Here is a 17,650-nt window from a genome sequence, read left to right on the forward strand (position 1 = left end):
CGAACATTTACGGGAAGTTCGGCCGAACTTCTCGAACTCGAACATCCAGGTGTTCGCTCAACTCTATCCATGACAAGTCCTTATGCCCGTTGGTCAACCTGTTTGACGACACATTAGTCCAAACTGTCTCTACTGTGTAATCCTGGATCCCTGGAATTGACTCGACCATATCCTTTGCTCTGATGAGTTTGTGGATAGTTTTTGGCTTCCACAAGTCGGGCTTGAGGCCCTCCAGTTGGTGTTCCCTCACAAACCTGATGACGTCCCCGTAGAACCAGGGAGCGTGCCAGTTGTAAGGGATGGAGCGGTCCCACTTGTCCCAGCCCAGACCCCTCCAGAGGGGCAGGGGGAAAAAGCAAGACATAGCCTTGCCCGAAGAGCCGTTAGCAGTTCTCAGAGTCCGGCGAACGCTGTCACAAACAAAGGCGATCCGCAATAAGGTGGGCAGGTCCGATATGCCCTTTACGCCCTTGCGGGGCTCTTTGTACATGATGGCTCGCTTCACTCTGTCCATCTTAGATCCCCAGATGAAGCAAAACACTGTCCAGGTGATGGCCCTGGAAACGGTGGCAAGCGGCGGCCATGCCTGTGCGGTGTATTGTAGCAAAACTTCATTTCGCAGGACGAGTGCTTTGCCTTCAATCGTGAGGTGTCTAAGGCTCCACAGTCCGATTCTTTGGTTGACTTTGGCCAAGCGTTCTTCCCAAGACTTGAGGGCTGCGCCTTCCTTCCCGAACCAGACTCCCAGAATTTTGATAAAGCCCGATTTGAGGGTAAATGGGAAGGGGGCAGAAGAGGCCAGTTGCCAGTCCCCGAAGAGCATGGCTTCTGACTTGCCGCAGTTGACTTTGGCCCCTGAAGCTTGTTCGAACTCCTCGCAGGTCTGGACGAGTGCAGTCACCGAACGCCGATCAGCGCAGAAGACGGTCACATCATCCATGTACAGCGAGCACTTGACCTCGTAGTGTCCAGGTCCTGGTGCGGTGATCCCTCTGATCCCTCCATTCTGCCGGACAGACTCCGCAAAGGATTCTATAACACAAACAAAAAGGAGAGGTGAAAGAGGGCAGCCTTGTCTGACCCCGGAGCGTACCGAGAAGGGGTCAGTCTTCCAGCCGTTCACCAACACCGTGCTGCAAATGTCAAAATACATCAGGTCAACAAACGAACAGAACCTCCTGCCCAGACCCAGCCTGCGCAAAGCCCTGCCCATGAACGCATGAGACACTCGGTCAAAGGCCTTCTCCTGGTCCAGGCTGACCAGGGCCGCATGTACACGACGGTCTTTGATGTAGTGCACCGTGTCTCTCATGAGAGCGAGGCTGTCTGCGATCCTGCGGCCGGGAATGCCACAGGTCTGGTCCGGGTGGATGATTCTGCCGATGACTACCTTCAGCCGGTTGGCTAGCACCTTGGCGAGGATCTTGTAGTCCACGTTCAGGAGAGAGATGGGACGCCAGTTTTTCAGGTCACATCTCTCCCCCTTCCGCTTATACAGGATCGTGATCATTCCTTCCCTCAACGATGGGGGCATCCTACCCTCCACCACCATCTCCTCATAGAGTTCCAGCAGGTCCGGACAGATCAGGTCCCCCAGCGCTACATAGAGCTCCGCTGGGAGGCCGTCACTGCCTGGGGTCCTGCCGGACCTAAAGGATCTAGCGGCAGAGAGCACCTCCCCCACTGTCAGAGGGTCATCCATTGCCTCCGTACCTGCAGGGTCAAGGTGGTTAGTGATACCTGACAGGAATTTATCGGCGGCCGTCTGGTCAGTGTTATTCAGGGAGTAGAGGTCACTGTAGTAGTCTGTGACGACTCCCATTACTTCCTCCTTCCCCGAACGCATGTTGCCGTCTTTGTCTCGAAGTTCGTTCAGGGGCGTGTGACCGGCGTGGAGTTTCCTGAAAAAGAACGAGTTACACTTCTCATCCTTCTCCAGGTTTTCCACTTTGGAATGGAAGACGATTCGCTTGGATTCCTCCTCAAAGTGCCTTTTCAGGTTCTTTTTGGCCTCTTCCAGCTCCTGTCTAACGTTCCAGCCGCATAGGTGAAGGTCTTGCAGGGACCGCAGCTCTTGCTGCAGCGCTCTGAAGGCCCTCTTCTTCTCACACACCTGATGTTGTTGCTTGGCCTGAAAGAAACAACGAAACTGGACTTTAACATACTCCCACCAGTCACTAGTCTGTTGGAACAAGCATTTGACATTCCGCCAGGCTATGTAGACCTCCCTAAGTTCCGCAAGCACTTCCTCGCGATTCAGCAGGGGGCAGTTCAGTTTCCAGGACCCACGGCCTGGGGGGAACCCGGTGCCTAGGGTGCACTGGACCTGAATGGCCCTGTGATCGGAGAAGAAGCAAGGGACCATAGAGTGCCTACACTGCCTGACTGCCCGAGAGGTAAACACAAAGTCGATCTGGGAGCGGAGTGAGCCATTAGGTCGGCTCCACGTATAATTAATGGAGCTGTTCCCCATGGAACCCACAACGTCCTGCAGACGCGCTTCGGTCACCATCTCAATGAGCAGTTTGGAAGTGACGTCAAGCTTGCTTGACGTCCCGGAGCTGTGTCCGTCCTCCTCGATCGGGCAGTTGAAATCCCCGGCCATCACTACGGTCCTAGTGGTAGCGAGTTGCAGTCGGAGGGCCTGGAAGAGCTCCAGTCACTCAACCTTGTCAGGGGAGGCGTACACGTTGATGAGCCTAACCGGCTCTCCCGCCCAGGAGCCGTCTACGACAAGTAGTCTGCCGCAGACGAGCTCCTGGACGGAGTCAAGTGTGAACGCATTTCCCCTGAGGAGGATGGCAACCCCGGCCGACTTGCAGTCGCCACCACCGGACCAGTAGGAGGGGCCGTGGGACCACTCACTGGCCAGGTGGTTGTATGACCTAGAGGGGGGCAAAGTACACTCCTGCAACATAAACACGTCGGCGACCTGTGAAGTAAGAAAGGTTAGTACCGTCTGTCCCTGATGCTCCTAACATTAATGGAAAAAAGGTTAAAATTTGCCATCATGTAATGGAAAGAAAAAGGTTAGCGGAAACTATACATCTTAGTTACCACTCCGGTCGCCCGGTGGTTTCTCTATTTCTTGTCCGCTGTCTGTGGGTTGCCCCTGCAACAACGCAAAGCTGGCTACGATCTCCTCTAGGGTTATCTGTAGCCGCATCAGGTCGGCGGTTGCTCCGTTGGCCACTATTTCCTCCGTAGGGTTTGCTGTTGGGGGTCCTCGTTAGTGGCCACCGGTTCTTCCGTCTGCTGCTCTGTTTCCTCTTTGTTGGGTGAGGCCCCTTCCTCTACCTCAACCAATCTTCTTTTTGGAGTGGTCAGCGATGGGGCTGTCCCTCCCCTTCCTCTTCCCTTTCCTGACCTCTGGGGAGTCAAGAGGGCGAAAATCCTCCAAAGAGAGGGCTGCAGCAGCTGTGGATGGGGCGGGTTGGGCTTGGGGCGGTGGAGGGTATCACTGAGGTAATGGGCAGTTGGATAAGGGAATCCTCAGTGGTGGTGACGACGGGGCGGGAGGGGGGGGTGACGGAAGCATGGCCTAGGGCAGGTGTCTGCTTACCCTCCTTCCTTTTGGACTCCTTCTCTTTGGGTCTTGTTGCTGCCGGAGGTGCGGCTGCGGTGGGGTTCCCGCTTGCCGCTGCTCTGGCTGCGACCGCTGCCCAGGTGCGTTCTCTTTGTGGGCAGTCCTTGTAGATGTGTGAAGCCAGTCCACACAGGTTGCATGCCGTCCTCTTAGGGCAGTCCCGGGTTTCGTGCCCTGTCACTCGACAGATCCAGCAGGCTACTTCCTTGCAGTCGCTCAGCCTGTGCCCCTTCTTGCCACATTTCCTGCAGGTCTGCGGCATGTCGGAGTAGTAGACGAGCGCTTGGGAGTTGCCCAGCGAGAAGGTCGGGGGCAGGTGTTGCACGCCATCCGGGTCTGTGGAGTCCCTGTTCAGGTGGACGATGACTGACCACTTGCCGGACCAGAAGCCGTTTCCGTCCAAGATGTGGGTGGGGTCCCTCATCACGGTACAGAAGCGCTTCAGGTAGGTGACGATATCCTTGCCTGGGATGTGTGGGTTCCGCATGGCGACGGTCAGTCTCCTTTCTTCTCTCTGGACTGGGCAGCTGCCCACAAAGCGTCGAAAGGGGGAGTCCGGCTGTGCGACTTTCACCATCTCCCAGTACCTCTTGCAGATGGTCACGGAAGCGAAGGTTATCCAGAACATACCAGCGAAGAGGGACTGGATGCTCGTCACTTCCGGTTTGGCAAATCCCTGCTCCAGGACCATCTTCTTGCCAAACACATCCTGGCTCATGTCCGGCGCTCTCCCGTCCACTTCCTTTAGCTTCAGGACGACCGTCTGCCTCATCCAGGGCTCCAGGGGAGGGGAGCCGGGACCGGGCTTCTGGCCTTCCTGTTGCTTCGGAGGGGCGGGTGCCGCCGGGTCTGCAGCCGATGAAGTGGAGGCTGAAGGGTCCTGGAGGGCCTCTGCCGTGGCCTTTCTTCCTTCTGCAGTAGTCTTCTTCGTCCTCTTCTTGGGAGGCTTGGAGGTTGAGGTAGAGGCCATGGCTTCTTCCTTCTTCCTGCCTTCCTTTCCCTGGAAAGTCTTCTTGCTGGGCGGAGCTTCTTCGGGGAAGGGCGGAGCTTCTTCCGGGGAAGTGCTTCGTCGAGCCTCTTTTCCTCGTCGGGGCCCCCCAAGGCCGGAGTCTTCAGTCCTCGTCGTCGGGGTTCCTCGTCGAGTCTTCGCAAAGTCTTCTCCTGGATCGCAGTCGGAGAAGATCTTCCAGTAGTCGTGTTCGGGCTGTCGAGATCCAAGTAAGCACTGTCTAACGTCGTACACCAAGACTATTAAGCCACAGGCCAAGAGGAGGTCGGAGACCAGAGCACTCTTGTTCCCTGGGGAATAGCCTTACACCCAATAGCAGCAGTGAGCTGAAGCTGAATTAAATCAACGATGCTCAAAGGCAGAGTGCAGGGGGTACCCACAAGGACCTGGCCCGGCAAGAAAAGGCAGACTGATAAGAACAGCTACTACACTTGATCTTAGCCAAAAGGCAGAGAAGCGATGTATTCCTTTGAGGGATATCTGGCTTTCGCTGTGTTGAAGACCCATAACTGGGGCTCCACGGTTATTTTGCATATCACTGTTTCCCAGGGAGCTTTGCACTTTGGATTGCTGTGTCGAGACTCTTAAATGAGGCTCCACAGTGTTTTCTGTAGCTGGTCTCCCTAAGATCAGCTATTGTTTTGTTTGAGTAGTCTCCAAGGCATTGCTCCCAGTTAGCCAGAATCCTACTCCACACTGATGAGGAGCAACACCCCGAAACAGCTGTCTGTGGATGGATAACTGGCTTAGGTTTTCCCCGTCATATCCTTAAAGCTTGTTAAAGAGCGGGATCTTGACATGGGGGCCACTTAATATGGTGGATTTGGTGACCTCTGTAATGGGGACACCCCTTTGCTCAGTTTTCCTTCCTTTGAGGGATATCTGGCTTTCACTGTGTTGAAGACCCATAACTGGGGCTCCACGGTTATTTTGCATATCACTGTTTCCCAGGGAGCTTTGCACTTTGGATTGCTGTGTTGAGACTCTTAAGTGAGGCTCCACAATGTTTTCTGTAGCTGGTCTCCCTAAGATCAGCTATTGTTTTGTTTGTCTAAATACATGACATCCCTTCTGTAGAAATCTAGCTTTTATACCAAATATTGCACCCTAGGTATATCCAAGATTTAATTATGTTTAAAATAATCCTACTATATCAGGGGACACAATAAAATGTGCAGAAACTGAAAATTGTTGCTTTGTAGGGGTACTATTAATGTAGGGCACAAAAGGGGGAACTATTATCAAAGGGGGTTATCACTAGGCGGTGCATAAGGGAGTATTATAAATGTGGGGTTTTCAAGGGGGGAAACAGTGGGTTATATTACTGTGTGTGGAAATTATTACTGTGGGGAACAGAGGGGGCATTATTACTTTATGAGGAACAGAATGGGGGAATTGTTACTGTGTAGAGACACCAACATTTCTGCACCGTGTACATGAGATTTTGGGAATGTTATCAGCTTATACTGTAAAATTTTGCACGAAAATCAACACAAAAATATGAGAGTAATACACTGCGTGCATATAGTGTTACTGAGTAGAGGGCACTGAAGGTAGCAGCAATATTCAGAGATGAGTCATGGTTGTTGGTTGTGTACCTGCCCGTCGGATTATATAATTACCAGCCCGGTTTCTGCATGGTGACCTTTTGCTATGCTGCCGGTAAACCTTGTCAACAATAGTGAGCAGTAGTAACCTTATTTTACTTGCAATAAACTGCACGATATCTATGAATGAGAAACCTGTTAGATGGGTTTTGGGGACACAGAGAAACTTCCTCATATGCTCCACGGGCTGATACTTTAGTGATCTTGCCCCTGGCGACTTCTCTGTAACATTTATTGCACTCTTTGCTTTCATATCTACCGTAAATCATCAGTCTACTACATGTAATTCCTGCTCCATGAGCATTTACTCTTTTCTGTGTCCTTCCACAATTCAATGCAGTACAGCACCCCAGGATTTGTGAGGGAGATATAGGGGTGCTCATCCTGGGCTTCCTGCTTTAAGAATGTACTGTAATTACAGAAGAACAGTGAAGACTGACACTTATATTGACAGCAACAAGAGAGAGAACTTGAGATGTGTATGTGTGCATAGTTGACAACTATCCTGAATTTGCAGGGACTGTCCCTGATTTTCAGAGACAGTCCTATCCAGAGCCAAAAGTGGGCGAGCTTAAAGGCTATGTACACCTTTGGGGCATTAATTTATTTTATTGTATTCATTTTGAGCTAAAAATATTTTTTAAATTGGTCTTTATTAAAAATATGGATCTCTTTTTCTGCACAGAGCTGAGATGCTCTAGTAGCAGCCTGTGGATTTTCTCTCTTTTCCGTCAGTTGAGGAGCAGATGGACTCCTTATCTCTGCTCTCTGACATTATAAACACTTATTATAGCTCAGTTCTCATCTTACTGATAAGAATATGGCTTAAATAAGTGTTTATTACCTCTTAGTAGTTTAGAGATAAGGCTTGTTAGATGACCGGCACAAAGGGAAAGTACCAGTCACACAGTTAGAAAAACAGTTAACCCTCTGTGACAGAACGGCTTAATATTTTTAATAAAGGCCAATAGAAAATATGATTTTTAGCCAAAAATGAGTAAAAATTTAAAAACAAAAATTGCCTTCAATGGGTCCGCATTCGTTCTACAGTTTTGCGGAACAGGTGCGAACCCATTCATTTTAATGGACCTGCAAAAGATGCGGACAGCACACCGTGTGTGGTCTGCATTTGTAGTTTCATTCCACGGCCCCGCAAAAAAGATAGAGCAAGTCCTATTATTGTCCGCAATCACGGACAAGAATAGGCATTTCTACCAGAGGACTAGCCGGTATTCATGTCTTGTGGATCCACAATTTATGAACTGCAAAACACATACAGTCGAAGGTAGTCTAAGAACCATTCTGAGGTACACATAAAAGCGTCTATAAATTTTGGGCGGCGAGGAGGAGGTAAGATACGTCAACATTTTTTGGGTGGGACAGCAGGATGGTCTGTGAGCCGCCTCCTCTTCTTGCATGCCACCTGCTTGTCATCCTCCATTTCCTCCTCCACACAGGCTGAAGTGAGATCTATAAGTACAGTATATGCAGCAATCACTTCAATCTGCTCTAATTCAGGGTAGAATGCAACTAAAGCTATGGTCTTCGTCTTGTTTTAAAGCCAAGCTCCTCGCTCTAGATTACAGCCTGGAAAAGAGCCCTCAGAAGCACCACCAGGGGTGGATTGGTCATAGACCTTACAGGGAAATTCTGTGGTACTTAACTCTGTGAGAATCAGGTACTCATGTACCCAGCCAGCAACATACCCTCCTGAATTCAACTATGTCCCTCATGTCACCTCCTAAGCCCCTGCTCCATATATTAATCAGAGATAACTGGAAGAGGAAGAGAGAACATGTCCGCTATTGATGGCCAACTTGGAGGGATAGCTTTTGGGGCAGTATATTGAGTGGTACTGTGGTATTTTGTGCTATGGTATTGCTGACCCACTTACTTTTGTTGCTGTGCCTCCTGACTATTTAGACCCTCCTACCATATGGGGCCACTTTTAGGTATTTTTTTCCAGGGCCACTTCAGGTTCCCAAGCCGCCCCTGCCCCCCACACTCCCATATCTACAGGTCACCAGCTGGACTCCTACAGAACAGTACTGTCCTCTTCTGCCTGACTGAATAGAGCTCAGTGGGGAGGGAGACCTTAGGCACGTCTCTTGGCACTCCTGTGCCACATGTCATTAGGTGTAGATGGACACATCATTAGGTGAGGAATAATTATATAAATATTACCTCATGAACATGGCCGGGCTTGAAACTGACACAAACAGAATTAGTCATGACTTTGGTACGTGATTGAGTAATTCAAGGAATGGAGTAGTACTGTGCACAGCGCTCCATCACTTACCATCTGTGATAACAACGCTGTAAACACTTCTGCCACCTTCAACTAACGGAAAAGGAAATAATGAAGTGGACAGAAACAGGTGGAATTAAAAACCAGATGAATAGAATTTCTCAATAAATCCTCTTATTTTATGGGGGAAATGCTGTTTATTGACTCATGATAGTAAACCCTTTCCATATAACCTATTAGACCATTCGGACACCATAGAAAAGCCAGGGTAGAAAATCCATCTGACAGACCTAGCTTGTCCAAGTCTCTTGGTCTCTGGATGGAAACAATGAATGTTCCCATCCACTGACAGCAAGCAGAGCTCTTGAAAATAGCAAGGAACATTTATTAAGACTGCAGATTTAGACGTTGGTCTTAATCCCTCTCTGCTGCCGGTGGATGCGCCTAAGTTATGTGGATTCCCAGCCTCTACATAACTTTGGTGCCTGCTACCGCTGGCCATGCGACGTGCGTTAATCTACGCAGCTCCCTTGCTGGCGTAGTTTAAGGTAATGGTGAATAAGCTGGGCCTACGGCCCACCCTATACCCCGCCCATGGCACATCTGCTTTTTTGCCACTTTGCAAAAGTGGCACGGGCAGAGAAAAGTCGCAGATTTTGCCACAAATCATCTTTGTGACAAAATCAACAACAAAAAAAAAGACAAAAAGTGGAGTAAAAACAATAATAACTGACCCCCACACAAGTTACAACACTTTTCATTATATAGTAGATAACCACTTTGAAAAAGGAGGATGCTGGGTCAGCGGATTGCCCTGAGTCGTGCTCGCACCTATGGGAAGTTGCAGGCAGCCAGGCATATATCCTGCATGGTCTTCTGCAGGGGAATTGTAGTATTACATGATGGCCATTCAATCCATAGAATACAAGTACCAGTCTCTACAGGCTGGCTCCCAGTCCTGAGAGGGGGTCCTGAGCTACTGCAAAATGCCTTAAAGATGTTCTCCACCAAAATGTAACTGTGATAAATATGACAGTATGAGATAGAGAAATTTGTCCTGCCAAGCCTTCCTTTCCTGACCTGGGCCAGACTATTTACTAGGGATGTGATGACTAACAATCCCATACAAATCATTGTGGTTGTTAGGTAAAATATCCCTAGCAACCAGACTGTCAAATGTGATTGATTAGTTCAACTCTTATCTGGGGGGCCTGGATGTATTTCTGGAGTGTAATAATATCACAGGTTATAGTTATTAGATTTCTGGAGAAGGGACGTTGATCCAGGGAGTTATTCTGATTGAAGTCAGGATGGAATTTATTTTTGCCCGAAAATGAGGAAAATTGGTTTCCACCTCACTAAGGTTTTATTTTTTGCCTTCCTCTGGATCAACTTGCAGGATAACAGGCTGAACTGGATGGTCTTTTTTCAGCCTTACAAACTATGAGGGCCATTTATCAAACTGGTGTAAAGTAGAAGTGCCTGAGCTGCCCATAGCAACCAATCAGATTCCTCCTTTCATTTTCCAAAGGAGCTGTCAAAAATGAATGGTGGACTCTGGTTGCTATGCAACTAAGCCAGTTCTACTTTACACCAGTTTGATAAATGACCCTCTATGAATCTATGGTTGGGGTAGGGCTGAAAGAAGATAAGGGAAAAGCAGGCTGGCAAGGGGAGGTTAGGAGATGATGTAGTCTGTGCCAAAAAACATCAATCAAAGGAGAAGGCTCATGATTTAGGCATGGCAATCTAGACTTCAGGCAAGAAGTCTCCAGCCTCTGATGAACATCCAGCGGGAGCGGTAAATTAGGAAAATTTTCACTACATTCCAAGACAACAGAGGAACTTTGGGGAAAACATGAGCCGAATGTTGGTAGTTTGGAGACCGATTTCAAGGTAAAAGGTTTCTTTAAAAAGGTTGTCTGGCTGATATAAAAAAGGGTTAGAATGACCTTCTGTCCCTCTTTGCTCGTTAAAGGGATTCTCCGGACTTTTACTAAAGTTTCAACTATATAGTAGTAGTCTTTTTCAATAATGTGTCCATAGAAAAATGTACAAAAAAGCCAAAGTAAGTGCAACGTTTTGACTACATAGTAGTCTTTTTCAAGCATGCTATGGACCCATTATGAATAAAGAACTTCTAAGTCAACTTTGATTGGAATACTATCCTCAGGATAGGTCATCAATATCAGATCAGCGGGTATCCGGCACCCGGCACCCCCACCGATCAGCTATATGAAGAGATTGAGTATGCAGTGCACACGTGCCGTCTCCCTTCTCTCTTCCTGCCCGATCGCCTCAACTGGTGTAACGCTACCAAACCACAGGGGAAACACGTGAGGCTCACGGTGGGCTGATAGGGTGCAATAGTTCATGTACTCACGGTTAGCAGATGCCTCCCTGGGCTGGCGTACAGTGGATGGGAAGACCGCATGAAATCCTCCGGGGCACTCTCTGTTGCAGGGAACACCAGCCAGATGTTGGTTGAGGTGCCCTTGATGGCACTTGGTGTTAGGTGCTTTGGCGGCTGGGCCGCTGTGTCCGTGATGCCAGCACCGTTAAGTGCAAATGTTGAGAGTAGAAGTAGTAAGAATGAGGAGTCTGTTGTTGTAAACCAGTTGAACCTTTACTGAACAATCAATAGTCTCTGGACAGTTGGTACAGATTATCAATCGAAAGCGTTTTGTATCGCATAAGTAACAATAAGTTCGCTGGTAATCCTATTATCAGGTACTGGCAGTTGTCAATGGAGGGATTCTTCTACTGCTGATACTCTACAGGCAAACTGAAGATTTACTTTAGGTTCCAACTCTAGCACTCTGGTACTGGATATGATAATTGTTAGTTATCCAATAAGGGCGTCCCCCTCGCGGCAGGCAAAGACTTCTACCACATCATTTACAAGATACTCTTCTGAAAAGGTTTTTGGTTTTCACTACTACCCGGAAGGTTTAGTTAGTGATAAGAACAATTCTGCGCACTAACTGTCCATTTGTGTCCCGACACGCTCAGGCACTTGTGCTAATGAGGTCCATAAGCCGAGTTTAGCAGTTACTCCCACTAGTCTCTCCCCATATGCAGCATAGACTTACTGTCTTGTGCTTTGTTGCTTTAGATAAATGTTAGGTGTACTCCCTTAACCTGGCCATGACCAAGGAGTAGAAATAGCAGACTACATGTTGGACGATGCCTGTTCCTCTCCTCCATGAACTTGCTTCTCCTCCTCTCACACTCCAACTTCAACGAACTAACTTCCTGTCTAGACACACCCAAGCTATATGTATTATGTGGTGCCAGCACCACCTAGGGGCGAGTGGGTGTAAATGACATTGCCAGTCTGATAAAAGGAAATACCATACAATGCAAATAAACACATGTATATATACACTCACCTAAAGAATTATTAGGAACACCTGTTCTATTTCCCATTAATGCAATTATCTAGTCAACCAATCACATGGCAGTTGCTTCAATGCATTTAGGGGGGTGGTCCTGGTCAAGACAATCTCCTGAACTCCAAACTGAATGTCAGAATGGGAAAGAAAGGCGATTTAAGCAATTTTGAGCGTGGCATGGTTGTTGGTGCCAGACGGGCCGGTCTGAGTATCTCACAATCTGCTCAGTTACTGGGATTTTCACGGACAACCATTTCTAGGGTTTACAAAGAATGGTGTGAAAAGGGAAAAACATCCAGTATGCGGCAGTCCTGTGGGCAAAAATGCCTTGTGGATGCTAGAGGTCAGAGGAGAATGGGCCGACTGATTCAAGCTGATAGAAGAGCAACGTTGACTGAAATAACCACTCGTTACAACCGAGGTATGCAGCAAAGCATTTGTGAAGCCACAACATGCACAACCTTGAGGCGGATGGGCTACAACAGCAGAAGACCCCACCGGGTACCACCCATCTCCACTAAAAATAGGAAAAAGAGGCTACAGTTTGCACGAGCTCACCAAAATTGGACTGTTGAAGACTGGAAAAATGTTGCCTGGTCTGATGAGTCTCGATTTCTGTTGAGACATTCAAATGGTAGAGTCCGAATTTGGCGTAAACAGAATGAGAACATGTACCCATCCTCTGATGGCTACTTCCAGCAGGATAATGCACCATGTCACAAAGCTCGAATCTTTTCAAATTCATTTCTTGAACATGACAATGAGTTCACTGTACTAAAATGGCCCCCACAGTCACCAGATCTCAACCCAATAGAGCATCTTTGGGATGTGGTGGAACGGGAGCTTCGTGCCCTGGATGTGCATCCCTCAAATCTCCATCAACTGCAAGATGCTATCCTATCAATATGGGCCAACATTTCTAAAGAATGCTATCAGCACCTTGTGGAATCAATGCCACGTAGAATTAAGGCAGTTCTGAAGGCAAAAGGGGGTCCAACACCGTATTAGTATGGTGTTCCTAATAATTCTTTAGGTGAGTGTATATACTAAGATGTTTGAAGTGTCTCATTTACACACATATGTGGGACGCTGCACTGGCCTCATTGGTGGTGCACCCCTGGTCTGAGCCCTGTCAATCTGATATAGATGACCTATCCTGAAGATAGGTCATCAATATTAAAAGCCCAGGGAACCCCTCTAATGTCCATAGGCGTGCGCACGGAGTGTGCCGGGTGTGCCTGGGCACACCCTAATCACACCCCTGTGCTCCGCCTCCTGCACTGCCGCAGTGCCGCTTGAGCCCCGGCTGCCAGTCCCGCACTGTCTGCACAGCTTCAACATACATCGACCTCACTGCTCCTGCCTCCTGTGCTCCGTGACTCCGTCTCCCGGCGGCCGACCGCGTAACGTCACTCACTCCGACGTCACGCGCCTGCTCCGCCTGCTTCATTAATAAAGTGTGAGGAGCCGGCGCGTGCGGCATGACGGAGTGAGTGACGTCATGTTACGCTGCTGCCGGCCGCCTAGTTTGAATGTTTGAAGAGCCTGCCTGCCTGCCAGCCCAGTGCCCATGCCCAGACCAGTGAATGGTTATTTTGTGCACTACCACTGTGAAAAAGAAAAACTGAATGTGAATACTAGCTGGAGTCCTGACTGTCCCAGTAGGTTAGTAATAGATTAGATAGTAGTACAACTTGGCACAAGTTTAATTACAACACTTACATAAGGAACGGTGGGGTCTTACAATAGTTGCCGGCCTCCACCCCCTGTTGGGAGTCAGTCACTGTCAGGGACACTGTTATGGGGGGGGGGGGGGGAGATATCTGTGGATGATGACACATATATAGCACAAGATGCTGCTATATATGTGTCATCCACAGATCCCCCCCGGCCCCCCATAACAGTGTCATCCACAGATCCCCCCCGCATCTGTGTCAGATTCCACACAGATGCCCCCATAACAGTGCCATCCACAGATATCCCCTTAACAGTCTATTAAGGGGATATCTGTGGATGACACTGTTATGGGGGCATCTGTGGAATATGACACTGTTATGGGGGGGATCTGTGGATGATACTGTTATGGGGGCATCTGTGTGGAATATGTCACCTTTTATAGGGGATCTGTGGACGATACTGTTATGGGGGGATCTGTGGATGACGCACTGTTAATAACAGTGCATCATCCACAGATGCCCCCATAACAGTGCCATCCACAGATCCCCCCCCATAACAGTGTCATCCACAGATATCCCGTTAACAGTGCATCATCCACAGATGCCCCCTTAACAGTGTGTCATCCACAGATTCCCCATAACAGTGCATCATCCACAAATCCCCCATAACAGTGTGTCATCCACAGATCCCCCATAACAGTGTCTCATCCACAGATCCCCCATAACAGTGCACCTGCGCACTGAGGAGAGACTGAAAGGAGGGGAAGATCTGCGGAAGCAAGCAGAGGACGGCACAGCAGACGACTGAATAGATTATTTTATTATAGTGCTGAAACTGCTTTAAACTCTAAAGAAAAGTTTTCGAGAGTGTTTCTCTCTTTCTCAGGTCTGAAGCAATACCGAGGAAGAAAGGAAAACTCTTGAAAGCTTGTCTTTTAAGTATTAGGTTAGTACAATAAAAAGGTATCCCTGCATACCGCACTACTTTCGTCTTTTGTAATCTTATTTATATATACTTCAGTAGTATGATTAAGTGGTGAAAATTATTAGGCCCCCCCATTTTTGACTGTGATATCTTATGTGCCCCCTCCCCCCCCCCCTACAAATTGTTCCTAGAGTCGCCACTGCGCAGAGGCAGAGTCACGGCAACGCTAGGGTGAGGCCCGGCCTGTGTGTGTATGTATAATATATATATATATATATATATATATATATATATATATACATATACATACAGTCGTGGCCAAAAGTTTTGAGAATTACATAAATATTGGAAATTGGAAAAGTTGCTGCTTAAAGAGGACCTTTTACTTGTATAAACTATGGTAACTAAGTATGCTGCCATATAGAGCGGCGCCCGGGGATCTCACTGCACTTACTATTATCCCCGGGCGCCGCTCCGTTCTCCCGTTATAGGCTCCGGTACCTTTGCTTCTTAAGTTATAGTAGGCGGTGTCTTCCCTTGTCCTGTGGGCGTCTCCTTCTCCTAGGCTGCAGCTCTGGCCAATCGCAGCGCACAGCTCACAGCCTGGGAGAAAAAAACCTCCCAGGCTGTGAGCTGTGCGCTGCGATTGGCCAGCGCTGCAGCCTAGGAGAAGGAGACGCCCACAGGACAAGGGAAGACACCGCCTACTATAACTTAAGAAGCGAAGGTACCGGAGCCTATAACGGGAGAACGGAGCGGCGCCCGGGGATAATAGTAAGTGCAGTGAGATCCCCGGGCGCCGCTCTACATGTCAGCATACTCAGTTACCATAGTTTATACAGGTGAAAGGTCCTCTTTAAGTTTTTATAATAGCAATTTGCATATACTCCAGAATGTTATGAAGAGTGATCAGATGAATTGCATAGTCCTTCTTTGCCATGAAAATTAACTTAATCCCAAAAAAAACTTTCCACTGCATTCCATTGCTGTCATTAAAGGACCTGCTGAGATCATTTCAGTAATCGTCTTGTTAACTCAGGTGAGAATGTTGACGAGCACAAGGCTGGAGATCATTATGTCAGGCTGATTGGGTTAAAATGACTTGACTTGACGTGTTAAAAGGAGGGTGATGCTTGAAATCATTGTTCTTCCATTGTTAACTATGGTGACCTGCAAAGAAACGCGTGCAGCCATCATTGCGTTGCATAAAAATGGCTTCACAGGCAAGGATATTGTGGCTACTAAGATTGCACCTCAATCAACAATTTATAGGATCATCAAGAACTTCAAGGAAAGAGGTTCAATTCTTGTTAAGAGGGCTTCAGGGCGTCCAAGAAAGTCCAGCAAGCGCCAGGATCGTCTCCTAAAGAGGATTCAGCTGCGGGATCGGAGTGCCACCAGTGCAGAGCTTGCTCAGGAATGGCAGCAGGCAGGTGTGAGCGCATCTGCACGCACAGTGAGGCGAAGACTTTTGGAAGATGGCCTGGTGTCAAGAAGGGCTGCAAAGAAGCCACTTCTCTCCAAAAATCAGGGACAGATTGATCTTCTGCAGAAAGTATGGTGAATGAACTGCTGAGGACTGGGGCAAAGTCATATTCTCCGATGAAGCCTCTTTCCCATTGTTTGGGGCATCTGGAAAAAGGCTTGTCCGGAGAAGAAAAGGTGAGCGCTACCATCAGTCTTGTGTCATGCCAACAGTAAAGCATCCTGAGACCATTCATGTGTGGGGTTGCTTCTCATCCAAGGGAGTGGGCTCACTCACAATTTTGCCCCAAAACACAGCCATGAATAAAGAATGGCACCAAAACACCCTCCAACAGCAACTTCTTCCAACAATCCAGCAACAGTTTGGTGAAGAACAATGCATTTTCCAGCACGATGGAGCACCGTGCCATAAGGCAAAAGTGATAACGCAGTGGCTCGGGGACCAAAACGTTGACATTTTGGGTCCATGGCCTGGAAACTCCCCAGATCTTAATCCCGTTGAGAACTTGTGGTCAATCCTCAAGAGGCGGGTGGACAAACAAAAACCCACTAATTCTGACAAACTCCAAGAAGTGATTATGAAAGAATGGGTTGCTATCAGTCAGGAATTGGGAGTTGATTGAGAGCATGCCCAGTCGAATTGCATAGGTCCTGAAAAAGAAGGGCCAACACTGCAAATACTGACTCTTTGCATAAATGTCATGTAATTGTCGATAAAAGCCTTTGAAACGTATGAAGTGCGTGTAATTATATTTCACTACATCACAGAAACAACTGAAACAAAGATCTAAAATCAGTTTAGCAGCAAACTTTGTGAAAACTAATATTTGTGTCATTCTCAAAACTTTTGGCCACGACTGTACATACACACGTGCGCAGGGCGTGTGTGTTTGTACTGTAGGGTGCACACCCTAATGCAATAGGCTGCGCACGCCTATGTTAATGTACCTCTTTTTGATCTAAAGTAAAGTTGAGCAAAGCGAGCTTCGGATGCTCAATCCGAAGTCGCTTCGTTCAAAACTTCGGAATAATACTGTATAGAGATCAGTCTGCATCCCGTATTAGAATGTATGGGCTCCAACGAGCCGAAGTCAGTTACGCGTGATTTCGTTGAATAACTTCGGTAGTTGATTTTTAAAGTGGAAAACCACTTTCAAACTTAGAACCTAACTCTGCTTCGGTTCCGAGGTAGTAGTCGGATTTGCATTATTACAATACTGATCCAGAAAGTGTTTGTCTGGTCCCTCTCTGTTTATTAGAGCCCACCTTTGTATATTATTTCATTATTAGATGCAATTTGGATTTTTGTACATTTCTATATTCAGATACTTTTTGCACTATTGTGTGAAAGAAAACGATTGAGGTGTACAAATACCCAGGGAAAATGGATCTTTCACACAGTGAACCACAACTGTCCCTCTCTGACCTTTGAAGAAGTTGATAGGCATGTGAATGACCCCCACTATGTCACTTCCACGGGGTTGGCAAATCTGCCATGCCCTGAAGTATTTATTTAATCTCATCTTTCCTGAACTGTTGGCAAGAGACGAGTAACATTATGACAGTCAGGACTGCTGCGAAGCGGAGCGCTCTTCCTACACTGACAATGACACAGCACTAAACTTCACCTGCCAGTAGTCAAGATGGCGCCCGCGGCAGCTGACCATATGCGCCGTGACGTAGCGCCAGGACGTTGTCGGTCATCTGAGAGGCGTGGCT

At 48.0% G+C, this 17,650-nt stretch overlaps 1 pseudogene; it reads right to left on the minus strand.

The window, feature by feature from the left end:
- Positions 1-4,910: 4,910 nt before the first annotated feature.
- Positions 4,911-5,056, minus strand: LOC120987332 (annotated as a pseudogene).
- Positions 5,057-17,650: the final 12,594 nt, after the last annotated feature.

The sequence above is a fragment of the Bufo bufo genome, chromosome 1 (genome assembly GCF_905171765.1).
Source record: "Bufo bufo chromosome 1, aBufBuf1.1, whole genome shotgun sequence".
NCBI classification, from domain to species: Eukaryota; Metazoa; Chordata; class Amphibia; order Anura; family Bufonidae; genus Bufo; species Bufo bufo.